Source organism: Pelodiscus sinensis, chromosome Z (genome assembly GCF_052426305.1).
Source record: "Pelodiscus sinensis isolate ZL-2025 chromosome Z, ASM5242630v1, whole genome shotgun sequence".
NCBI lineage: Eukaryota > Metazoa > Chordata > Testudines > Trionychidae > Pelodiscus > Pelodiscus sinensis.
The window spans coordinates 15,613,906-15,626,862 of NC_143085.1; the positions used below are offsets into that span (position 1 = coordinate 15,613,906).

Sequence of the window (12,957 nt, forward strand, 5' to 3'; positions counted from 1 at the left end):
ACCTCGGCATGCACATCATTATTCAGTTGGCTCCTTCTGTTTGTTTAATGCAACTGCTAATAATTAACCTTCACTGTGGTTATTAATGGACTTTCTCTAAATCAGAACCAGATACATACCTCATCTGTTTAAAAATATGAACAAAGACAAAGTGACCTCTCCCTAACTCACTGGTATATGGGTAGTAAGAGTCCTTGGAGGGAAACACAGGGAATTTTGATTTTTGAACTGAGTATAACTCATTAAATGAAAAGCCCAAAGGGATTTTCCGTGTTTTTTCTTAAAGGTGTATTTCCCCACATTACTCTGCTTCCGTTGTACAGCAAATGGCAAATGGTTGGTATCACTTTAAATGAAGGCACTGCTGATACATTTTAGATGTTCTTTTAATATGTATTTGATCGTTGTCAATGCAACCTAGTTTGGTCTCTACCAATGTTTCATAAGGCATGTTAGGGAATGTCTACACAGCAGAGTTAAAGCTGAAATAAGTTATGCAAGTTGAGCTACATCAATTGCGTAGCTTAAATTGAAATAGTTTAACTCTGCTTTTGGTGCTGTCTACACAGTGGGAAGTCCGAGAAAGAGCACTCTTCCTCCAACTTCCCTTACTCCTCATGAAATGAGTGTTACAGGAATTGGAACAAGAAATCCTCCAGCTCGACGTTATTTCAACATCATGCCAAAATAACTGCTTGCTGTGTAGATGCAGACTATGTTATTTTAGAATAATGTCAGTTATTCAAAAAAAATGCTGCTGTGTAGACATAGCCTTCAAAAATATAGTATGGGAAATATAGCTTAAAATAATAATTACTACCGTTTCATGGCATGTTGTGAGTGAACATGAAGGACTGGATCCTCTAAGACAGCTTTGTGGCTTCCCTGACCCTGGGTCAAATCAGCCTCTTGTTCAGGTTACAGCAGCCTAAACAGCCCCTTAGAATCTGTTCTGACAGCTCAGGATCACTGGAGCATCTTGCACTCTAGCTCCCCCTTCCTTGCTCCCGGCATTTTATGATGGAGGGTGATGGGACTCACTGATTAAAATGGAGTAAGAGGAGAATGCAGATCCATGTGACTCACACCTAGCCTAGGGATAGAGATGGATCCTAGCTATTTCTGCTTGCAAGAGTGTGGGTAGAAGGAAAGCAGGAGGATAAGTGGCATATAAATGGGACCACACTTAGCCCCCCACCCCCAATAATGACTTTTCTAGTTGATTAACATGTAACACTGAAGACCTTCAAAATCTCATGCAGCACCTCTGAGCTTAGAAGAGGATTCTGGCGCAGGATCTTTGGGGTATGGTGGTATAGAACAGAGGAGAATGGGAGACTCACAATTTCAGCATGGACTCCTTTGGTCATTTCATAAACCCTGATAAGAAAGAGTTGAAAAAACAGCAGCACTGCAGATCCAGTGGGTCTGGGCAGCTCTTCTCAAGTGCTGCTGATGGGTTTCCCAGGAGATCTGGCTCCCATTCTCTAGGGATTCATGCCATTTCCCTTTATGAATTCCTGTTTTCCGTCCATGCAAAAGCAAAATGGAAAGCCAATAAATGAGTGAAGGGTGCCAGTAAGGCCAAGTAGGATAAGCCTTGAAATAATGTTTTCTCCTATTCTTTTCCTCTTTCTGTTTTCGTGGTTCCCGCAGTAATAACTAAATATTGACATGCAATGTTCACCAAACCAGAAAAATGAGCACATGAATAAACAGGGTTTTCTGACTACAATCCTCGTTTGTACTCTGTGGGTCAAACCATGGACAGACTCAGCCTGCTCCCACCTGCCATGGCATTGACTTCAATTCAATACCCACGGGACTGCACGGGTTATAAACCACCAAAGGGTCTGGCCCTTTGCAGAAGTCCTGGAAAAGCCTGATGCCACACTAAAATTACTGGCTGGTGAGAGCACTGGGGCTTGGCCACTGTGAGAGTCTGTTCTGGTCACCCTCAGGATAGATCAAACATTAAGGAAGAGAGACCTCCCAGACCCTAGGGATTTGCATGGAAAGAGTGTGAATTTATAGGATACACAAATGTCTCTATCCACCCACAAGCCTGGATTCCCCAGCAGGTGTTTCATCGAGCTGGGTTTGGGAAATGTATATTTATCCAGCAAAGCTCAGCTCAGATGTAACATCTGTTTTTCAGCAAGGTCCTGCTTTTTACATAGTTTTACAGCTGGGCTGATTGAGGAACAAGGGGGTCCAGTGACTTGCTCAGGTTCAAAATGTTAGGCAGCAGCTTAAATGGGATTAGAACCCAGGATGCTCTTGGTTTAGTCCTTTGCTTTCTTTCACCGCTGTTAGTTCACATGGCCTAGTAAGGGTTCAAGGTGAAACTATTAATGATATTGGTACTGGCTGAGTAGCTCCATCTCTGAAGAAACATCCAGTAATTTGCCTACAAGAAAGGGAGTCGGTTGCCAATTAAATTTCAGCTGCACACCAGTCTGGGTTTAGCATGCATAGACTCAAGCCCTGACGAGACCAGCAAGAGTAGAGCTGTGTTAGAGGTGGGAAGTTCCATTTCTCAGAGGATTTATCAGATTTCAAAAATCTGAAGTTGAAATTTGTTCTAAATACAGATGAAAATGGAAATTTTTAACATTCTCCACTAAGGGGAAAAATTCAGGTCATTTGACACTTTATTTTGGTAAAAATTTTATTTTGATTTTGACTTTTTTTATTCTGCAATATAATATAAAATGTACAAGAAAATAAAAGCATTTTGAAGTGGAAAGTCATTTCAAAAAACAAAAAACGAAAATATTTCATTCCAAAAAATGTCAAAAGAGGGCATTTTTACATTGCCAGAAATGTATTTTGTTTTGTTTTGTTTTCTTAAACAAAATTCAGGGGGAGCTGAACTGATTTTGTGACATATTTAAATTTTGACAGAGTTATATATTTCAGTAGATTATGGTTCTCTCAAATGTCTTCAACCAGCTGTAATTATGACAGTTTATTCTGACTTCCTACATAACACAAATATTAGAACTTCAACCAGTAATTTCTTCATCACACCCATAACTTCTGTTGGAGTGATAGTGGAGCTTTTAGAAAAATATCCAGATTTAATTACAAGAACACCAGGGATGGAGAATCCATCACATCTTTAGGTAGGTAGTTCCAATAGTTAATTTTCTGCAACTAGTTTCTAATCTGTATTTGTTTAGTTTCAGATGCCAATCATTGGGTTTCATTAGACCTTTTCCTGGTAGGTTAAATATCTATCTGCTTTCAGAAATCTATTTCTCCTGAAGGTATTTTGAAAACTGTGATGAAGGCACCAAAAGCTTTTCTTGAATAAACAAAATAGATTGAACTTAACTCTCTCAGCATAAGACATATTTTCAAAGCCTTGAATCATTCTTGTAGCTCTTTTCAGTGTCTTTCTTGAAGTGTGGACACCAAAACTGTATTTGAACCAGTGTTTGAACAGTGAACTCAGTAATGCCATAAACAGAAATATCTCCTCTCTCAACTCTTATTTATTGTTCGTATGTGTACATGCCTAAGGATCACATTTGCCTTCTTAGCAACAACATTGTGTTGGGAGCTCATATTCAACTGATTATCTACCATGATCCTTATGACCATCTCACTGCTTTCCAGAATAACAGCTCCCATCTTGTAAAGATGACCTACATTCTTTGTTCCTACATGTCTGACTTTACATTTGGCTTTACAAAAATGCATGTTGTTCAACTCCACTCACAGTTCCAGTCCAGATTGCTCTATATAATTGACTTATTTTCATCATTATTTACCACAGCACCAGGTTTTACGTTATCTGCAAATTTTACCTGCAATGATTTTAGGTTTGCTGCCAGTGCACTTTTAGAGATAGTGAAGAGCAGAGGGTCAAAAACAGATTTCCTGTGGGCCCACTTAGAAACACCCTAACTAGCTGATAATTCCCTTTTTATAATCACTTTTTGATCATTATGAGTTAATAAATTTTTAATCCATTTAAAATAGTAGTATTTATTTTTTATAGTAGTTATTTTTTATTACAGTGTTCTGCAGGACTAAATCAAAAGTCTTACAGTACTCTACATATATTATGTAAACACAATGATTGTTTTTCAGCAAAATTTGTAATCCCATAAAGCATCAATATCAAGTTGGTTTGACTGATTTTTAATAAAAACATACTGATTCATATTAATTATGTTGCTATTTTTAATGTTTAATTTTATTCTTTATTATTTTAATTTTTTGTTTTATTAATTATTTATATCAGAGTTTCTATTATTTTTCCTGGGATCAGTATCTGCTACCTAGCCTGTAATCACTCAGATCAGTGTTTCTGAAAGTGTTCCCTGGAATCACTTTGAGAAACACATGAATTGGCTGTCCCGGTTTGCTTATTTACCAGCGCTGTGGCAACCTCACGGCTCCCATTGACTCCATTTCGCTGACTCAGAGTAGTCTTGTGGTACCTAAGCCCTGGCTTGCACTAGGACTTCATTTTTATAATAGTCCCCCCTTTCCCCGGTTGAATTTATAAGGGGAGTGTCCACACTACCAAATCCATTATTTCAAAATAACAGGCCGCAGAATTTTGAAATCTGTACTCCTGCTTTTCATCAGGAGTAACGCTAATTCTGAAATACTTATTTAGAAATAACAGTAGTGAGGATGCTCCAGTGCTGCTATTTTGAAATCATTACTCCCCAAAGTAATTTGAACGAATTACTCCCCAGTGCTTCCTGGGACTCTAAGTCTGAGGTAATGCATCAACATTAACAGAGCCTGCCTTGGACTAATTTTGAGGCTTCCCTGCAGTGTGGACACTATAGTTTGAATTTGTTAAATCTGGACTTATTAAGTCGAATTTACTAATTTTGAAATAGTTTCCCAGTGTAGACATGACCTTAGAGACTAACAAAATTATATAGGATTATGAGTTTTCATGGGTAAACCCCTTCATCAGATGAGTTGAAGTGGAAATAATATAGAGTAATAGAAGAGAGGTGCTAGGGGACGGGAGCTGAGGAAAGATTGATCGAGGTCAGCCATAAAAATGTTGGCATATTGTGGGCTTGTGTGGGTATCCGTAGCAGTGCTGCAGAATTGAAGGGGTAAATTGTCCTCAAATTGGAAATAGTTGTGGGTGAGGACAAAGCCACATAGTTCAGTCACCCAGTGTGCTGTGGTATCTTTGGGGATACTGTTCCTGACTGCTTATAGTCCATCCCCATGTGGAATGTTGATGTAAAGAGCTTCTACATCCATGGTGGCTAGGATGATGTTTTCAGGAAAAGTTTTGATAGGCTGTAGTTTCTACAGAGATGCGGTAGTTTCCAAAGACAGCTAGGAGTGATGGTAGCATGGAGTCTGAGGAAAAAGTCAACATAGTCAGATAATCCTGCAGTAAGGGGCCAATGCCTGAGATGATGAGACATCTGGGATTTCCAGGTTTATGGATCTTAGGTAGCAGATGGAATACTCCTGACCAGGGATCTGGAGGTTCATTTGTGTACATTTGTTCTCAAGTTGTAGCAGGGAGTTTCTTGAGCAGATGGTGTAGTTTCTCTTGGTATTCCTCAGTGGAATCAGAGGACAGAGGCCTGTAGAATATGATGTTGGTTAGTTGTCTGGCAGCCTCCTGTTCACAATCTGACCTATTCGTGATGACTATTCTGGATATTCTTTAGCATTTCAAAATCTGTTGAAATAAGCATTATTGGTTCAGAAAGCTTCCAATTCTGCTGATTTAAAATATTTAATTTTAATAGCTATTTAATATTCTCTGTAGGTTGAATAGAAAGTATTTCCTTGTCACATTAAATATTAATACATTATTCTGATTTTTCACAGTACAAAACAAAAATAGACTATTGCTGCCTTTTCTGCATCACGATTGACAATTTTACCATCCTTATATATATATATGTATATGTTCCTGATATAGTTAAATAATTCCTTCTTATTGTCCTTATTCCTACAGACGGCATCTTTAGCTTCCTCTAGTAGTTGTCTACATTTCTTAACTGCTGATTTGTAGTCACAGCTATCTATGTTCCCATTTTTCTCTCTTACATAATTTTATTTATTTTCAATTGCTATTTTCATTTCCCCTCTTTACTAGGAGTTTAGGTTGAAGTGGTTATTATAACAACATAAAGGTATTTTGGCCCCACTTCAGGTAAGCACTTAAGATCCATTGAAGTTGACATACTTAGGTCCTGTTGAAGTTAAACTTGTGCTTTTGTACTTAAACCTTAGATGAATCAGGATCTCAAGGAGCTCTGAACTCTGCAGAGGAAGCACAAAGGGCCTCTCTTTACCGTACTGACTTTCAGGATTGGTCATTTTCTTCTCCAAAATCTTACAATAATACCTAGCATTTATACAGAAGCATAATGGGTGCATGGGCAGCACTTGGTCCCTAATGTACATGTCTCTCTCCTTGATGTCAGTAGAACCTGGGTTTCATTCTCAAACTCTGAATTTGTCTGACTTCTGCTTCCAATCATTAGATTTTATTTTTAGTCTTCTCACTTTTTATTTTCTAACAGTCTCCCACTCTGTACTCCCAGTTGTGGAGTGCAAATACCTGTGGTCACAATTGTCCTCTATATGTCTCATTATCTTATCTGTAGGTGCAGTCAAGCAAGGACTCCTGTGCCTGGCATCAGTGGGATGCACAAAGATTTGCACTCACAAAATTACTAGTGCAACACAAGAAGCCAATTTCCAAAATCACAAAGAGAAATCTCATATTGGCCAAGCCAATAGGAGCTGTCCTAAACTTTCCTGAGCAGCAACCAGTTTTCAGGATAGCAGGATTTGAGCATTTGAGATACATTCAACTTTTCAAATGTATCATGAAATCATTCACAAGTTATGTAGTTTATAGCCTGCCTTCATTGTCCCTGCCTTCCTATGTCTGTCTATAAAGCAAGAAAAACTATGCATCTCTGCTGTATACCCCCTATAATTTTGTATTTGTCATGAATCTTCAGGATACCATGTGGCCAAGGTAGATAAAAGTGAGCACCACAGGTTTAAAGCTAGAGTTGGAATTAAAAACAGTGGGTCTGATTCTTCATTGCATTGCAGCTTATGTCATGATTTAAATATGCTGGCTACGTCTCGATTGGCATGATTTTCCGCAAATGCTTTTAACGGAAAAGTTTTTCTGTTAAAAGCATTTGCAGAAAAGAGTGTCTAGATTGGCACGGATGCTTTTGCACAAAAGCACTTTTTGCGGAAAAGCGTCCGTGCCAATCTAGACGCGGTTTTGCGCAAGAAAGCCCCGATCACCATTTTCACCATCTTCACCAAATACATTTGCGCAAGAGGGCTTTTTCCCAAACGGGAGCAGCATAGTATTTGCGCAAGAACACTGACAATCTTACATTAGATTGTCAGTGTTCTTGCGCAAATTCAAGCGGCCAGTGTAGACAGCTGGCAAGTTTTTCCGCAAAAGCAGGGTATGCCTTAGGGTATGTCAACACTGCGGGGTTAGACACAGCCTTAGGGTATGTCTACACTGCAGGGTTTTTCCAGAAAAATGGCTGTTTTTCTGGAAAAACTACACTTATGTCCACACTGCTATTGTGTTCTTTCAACAGAAAATTGAAAGAAGGGAGGGGTTTTTCCGACAGCAGTAAACCTCTTTCTATGAGGAAGAAACCTTTTTCTGAAAGAGCTTTTTCGGAAAAAGGCATGTGTGGATCTGGAAGAGAGTTTTTCGAAAGAAGAGGCCTCCAGGAAATAGCACAGGTGCCATGGTGGCCACTCCATCCAAAGTAATCAGAACTCTATAGTTCCTGTCTCCTGCCAGCTCTTAAAGCTGCAGGCATCCAGGACAAACCTTGTGGCAGGTAGCTGGCCCTGGGAGCTGCACTGGATCACACAGCTCTCCCTGCCACACAAATTCAGAATGATGGCCCTGCCACAAACACCTTGAGGCCCCCTTGACCCTTACATTGAGCAACACCAGGCCTCCAGGACCCATCCTGGGGCACCCAACGCTGTGCACCCTTCTGGTCTGGAGCAGAGATTCTATCCCTCCTCGAGCTGTGTGGGGGAGGAGGAGACCCTGCAGGATCTCTGCTCCTGGTGTAGAAACACCAACATCTATGGACAGATGGCTGAGGCCCTGGCAGAAAGAGGACGCCCCACCCCCCCCACTCCCTGACATTAGAACAGGTCCAGAGTAAAGCTAAGGAGCTCTGCCAGGGCTCCGCCAGGGGCAGAACTCCACTCCTGCTCCCATTTCCAGGAACTCCACCAGATCCTGAGGGGTGGGGAAGCTCTTTTCCCACTTGCGCTGATGGACTCGTAGCTTGAGACACAAATGACCTTGCCCCCCGGACTGTTGGTTGCTTCTCACAATGGAGGGCAAGGCTTCGGGGACACTGTGTGCATGGATGACTAACCCCCTCTCCCTCTTTATTCTACACAGCGAGAACAGCTGATGCTGAGGGGCGATCCATCCAGTAGAGGCAGCCACCGGACCTCGGGGGAGCCACAAGAGCACGAGGGTCCATGAGGACCTCCTGTGGCAGCAGTGGGCATCCTGCGCAACAGGCAGCAAACCTCGGCACAGAAGGTCTGGGAGGATGCTGAATGGCAGAGCCGCATGTAGGACCAACTTGTGCGGCAGGGCAACAACATGTGTGACATTATGCAGGAAATGATGACACACCCAGCTGTGCTCTCTGCTCCTGTTTTCTTCCCGCCTGCTCCCCCTACTATGCCCAGGCCCCCACTCCCTGGCCTCCAAGCGATGCCTAGGCTCCCTCCCCCTGTTATGCCTATGCCCAGCCCACTGCTATTCCCGTGTCTCCTCTCCCTGCCATCCTGCCATCCCTGTCCTTGCTTCAGGCCCCCTCCTGCCCACAACCAATTGTTGTTGCAGGCCCCACTCATCCCCAAGTTCGCTGAGGTCCCCAGACCCAAGTGTTGCTTCCAGCAACATTCCCAGGCCTGAGCCCCCCTTCTTCCTCCCCCACCCAGGTTCTCAGCCTCCCTCCCTCCCTCCCAGTTTATTGTATTATAAAAAATACAAAGTTTGTTCTGTTCAAATCAAAACAAGTGTGTTTACTGAGAGTTCAGGGAAGGGGAGAAGGGAGGGGCTGTGGTGGGAAAGGCATGGGGGGCAAGGCATGGACCCCTAGTGGGGAGGCCCTGAGGAGAGTTACTGGGGTCCTTGAGAGAAACTCTCACTTGGGGCCTCCCAGATGTGCACCCCCACCTCATGGGCCTGGAAGATGGCAGCTGTCCATGGCTGCTCAAAGGCCCTCCCTTCATGGCCAGACTTTGCCCCCTACCCAGTAGGAAGGCCTCCCCCTTCTTCTGCACAATGTTGTAGAGGACACAACACGCTGACACCACCTCAGGGATGTTGTGGTCCTCCACGTTGTGGCGAGTCAGGAGGCACCTGAACTGTGACTTGAGGCACACTCCACCTGGATTCAGGCCCGGATGAGGTGGATACTGAATTGGTCCTGCTGGGGTCCAGATGGCCAATGTATGGCTTTATGAGCCACGGCATGAGGGGTTAGGCTGCATTCCCCATGATGCACAATGGCCTCTGTACATCCCCAACCCCAAAGTCACACTGGGGGAAGAATGTGCCTGCCTCCAGCTTCCTGTAGAGGCTTGAGTTTCTAAATACATGGGCATCATGCACCCTGCCCAACCACTTAAAAATGTCAGTAGGTCAACTAGGGCATGCAGCACCATGGAGAAGTAGTCCTTGTGGTTTATGTATTGGGCCACTCAAGGAGTTGGTACATGGATTGGGATGTGAGTTCCATTGATCACTCATTCACAGTTAGGAATCCCAGGGCAACGATCAGGTCCAGGTCTCCCTGGTGGATGAACCTGTGCAGCAGGATGGAGTGCAGGTCTCACAACCTGCAGAAGGAGACAAACAAACACATAAAACAGAGCATGAGAGAGAGTGCCTGAGCCCTTGGGAGATACCTGCCTCCCTCCTCCCTTCAACCCAGAAGTCACCCCCTATGAGGATACCACCCCCCAACAGCAGGGCCGTGTGAGGACGGGATGGCACAACCCCCCCCAGGGATGGGGATTTCTACAGCCCCACCTCACCCCCACACTCCTCCAATCCTGTTTCCATAGGGTCCCTGTGACAGGGTGAGGCAACCCCGCCACTATCCCCAGCAAGCAGGTCGGGTTGGTGCTGGGGTGTATGAGTGGCTGACTGGAGCAATGGGGGAACCGGCGCCACCAGACGCTCGTGGGGAGAGGGTGAGCCAGTGCATCGCGGAAACACGGCAGCCGGGGGCTACCAGGGGAACGGGAGAGCACCCACGGCCGGCGACGTTATATGATGGCACCGGAGCGACGGATGGAGAGGGGAGGGTGATGTCACACGCCGAGCAGGAGATCGGGGAAAGGATAAAAAATGGGAGGGGGACACAGGCAGGGGAGACAGTGGGGAACGGAGTAAGGTATGGGGGCCAGAACTTGGGGAGGAGTGACAGGGGAGGATAACTCCAACAGGGGTTCTGGTGGCAGGGTTGACAAAGGCCCAGAGTAAGGTTGTGGAGCCTGAGAGTGGGCGCATTTAGGGGTAAGCCCCTGCCTGCTACCACTGGGGATGAGATTCCCAGTGTTAGGGCCCTGGGCCGGGGTCTGGGAGCCTTGGTGGGCCCGGACTCCCTTCCCTGCCACTAGTAGTCGAACGGCACGTCACACCATGAGGCAAAAGTTTGGCCCTGCTACGTCCACATGACTGTGGGGGACGAGGGTAGTACGTGTAACCTGAGGTAATCAGGGCATGATAAACATGTAAAATAATGGGACCCAGAACCCGAATTAACATAGATTCGTGACAGTCCCCCTTTCCAGGACTCCTTCCCTCCCCCCAGGAACTGCAGTCCAAGAGTGCCTCACCTCCATGAGGAGGGTCCCGACGGTGGACTTTCCCATGCTGAACTGGTTGCCCACCGACTGGTAACTGTCTGGGGTGGTGAGCTTCCAGACGGCAATGGCAACCCACTTCTCCAGGGGGATGACAGGTCGAAGGCGAGTGTCATGTTGTTGGAGGGCAGGGGCAAGCCAGGAACACAGCTCCATAAAGGTGGCCTTCTTCATGCAGAAGTTTTGTAGCCACTGCTGGTCATCCCACTGCTCCATGACCAGCTAGTTCCACCACTTGGAACTGGTGTCCAGCTTCCAAAATTGTCTCTTCACTGTGGGGTGTGGTTGTAAGGCTCTTGCTCCCGCACACAGGGTGAGGATCTCAAAGATGAGCTCAGTGTCAAGCTTATGGAGGACTATGAAGGCAGCTTCCACAAACTGCTGCAGAAACTGCAGCATGGCCGTGTGGGGACATTGTATGCCCAGAGGCACCATGTCAAGAAGAACACTGTGGCGACCAAAAGGTGGCAACCAGAGCAGCAGAAGCAGAGAAACGGCTGTCCTGTGGAGTCCCTTTAAGCATGTCTCTCAGCTAGCCTTAGGCAACAGCACTTTGGAGCAACTGCTGACTTAATGCCCTGCCTGAATGGTCCACGGTGGCCTTATTTGTGAGATAGCGTCCAATCAATATGGACCTTATCTTTGGAAAAAGCAGATCACTTTTTCGTGGCACTGCTGCGTAGCCACTGTCTTTCGAAAAAAAATTCCAGAGGATCTCTTCCAGAAAAGCTTCTTACAAAAGAAGCTTGCACTCTAAACATAGCCATACACAAAGCATGTGAAATGTTACCACCATTGTGAATGGAGAATTCTGATTAAGTACTATTTTACTCCCTCTTTGTGCAAGTTTAATGAGGCCATGCAAAGTGTGAGACATTGGAGAATCAGGCCCAGTGTTTGTTAGAAGTTTAATCTGTTAGCACGTTTGCAGACAGACCTTGTGTTCTTTTTTCATGAAGCTAATCAAGAAGTTTATCCAAGGAAATTTCAGCCTATGAATTATTTATTAACTGTTTGTGTTGGGTTGTTTGTCATTTATGATGTGCTCATTGGTCACCTAAATCACATGACAGTACTTTTGTTCACTGATTGGTGATGTTTCAAAGATTAGTAGAACCAGTAATGAATTACTGATGCAAATTTACAGATGATAATTTGTACTAAATTAATGAAATTCTTGGGATCTGCCCACATTTTCACATTAAATCAGTAGCTGTCCAAATATTAGTAGACAACAAATCACATGATCTATCTACCCTGAAACAATGGGGGGTGGGGAAATGTTACATTCATTAACAAAAATATTCACAAATTACCTTTTGTATTAGTCAACCTGCTGTCATCAGAATCCATTTAGGAGGACACAAAAATCCAGTCAGTGAGTTAGGTAGGAGCGTATTAGCTTCAGGTAAAGCAAGTTTGCTCTCAGATCTACTGGATTCTCCAATAGGATCAGTTTCCTCAATTTGGGGGAGAGTTGGAATAGGTGGGAATGGAACAAGAAGCAGCAGGAAAACCTGAACTGGATTTGTTCATGGACTACACAAAAGTGGGCAATTCTTTTGTTTGCATACTGGCATGAACACCCCGCCCCTTTGCTGGGCAATTAACTTCTGCCTCAAACTCCCAAAGTCCTCTGGGCAATTTTATATTCAAACAAAGCAAACGGCTTGTTTCTCCCCATGAAACAGATTGTCATAATAAAACCTTAGCAAGAATATTAATGTCATCAGCTAAAAGAAAAATGTAGTCTAAATGATTATTTTCCTGGAGCGTTTTAACAGTAGTTTTAGTTGAGTGTGGAGGGCAGCTTTGCCTATTTGTACAGGAATTGGCAGGAGGAGGTAATATTTTAGTTTATGTGTAATCTATCATGAATCTATTGCTTTTTTATTGTTTGTCAGAAAGGGCCTAGGGGTAAACATTATTTCTTTGTCTGTTTGGGCCTTGGCTTGGTGCCAGGATCAAATTTCCCACACCAAGCATGTTGCTGCATACTGATGGGAAAGACTGGGGGAGGCCAAATTACAGGCTCTC

At 44.1% G+C, this 12,957-nt stretch overlaps 1 long non-coding RNA gene across 1 annotated transcript in view; it reads left to right on the top strand.

Annotated features, from left to right (window-relative positions):
- Positions 1 to 10,099, top strand: part of LOC112547737 (uncharacterized) — a 188,206-nt gene extending 178,107 nt beyond the window's left edge. Inside the window, exon 3 of the long non-coding RNA XR_003091548.3 lies at positions 8,432 to 10,099. This is a non-coding gene — a long non-coding RNA (uncharacterized LOC112547737). The remainder of the gene's footprint in view (positions 1 to 8,431) is intronic.
- Positions 10,100 to 12,957: the final 2,858 nt, after the last annotated feature.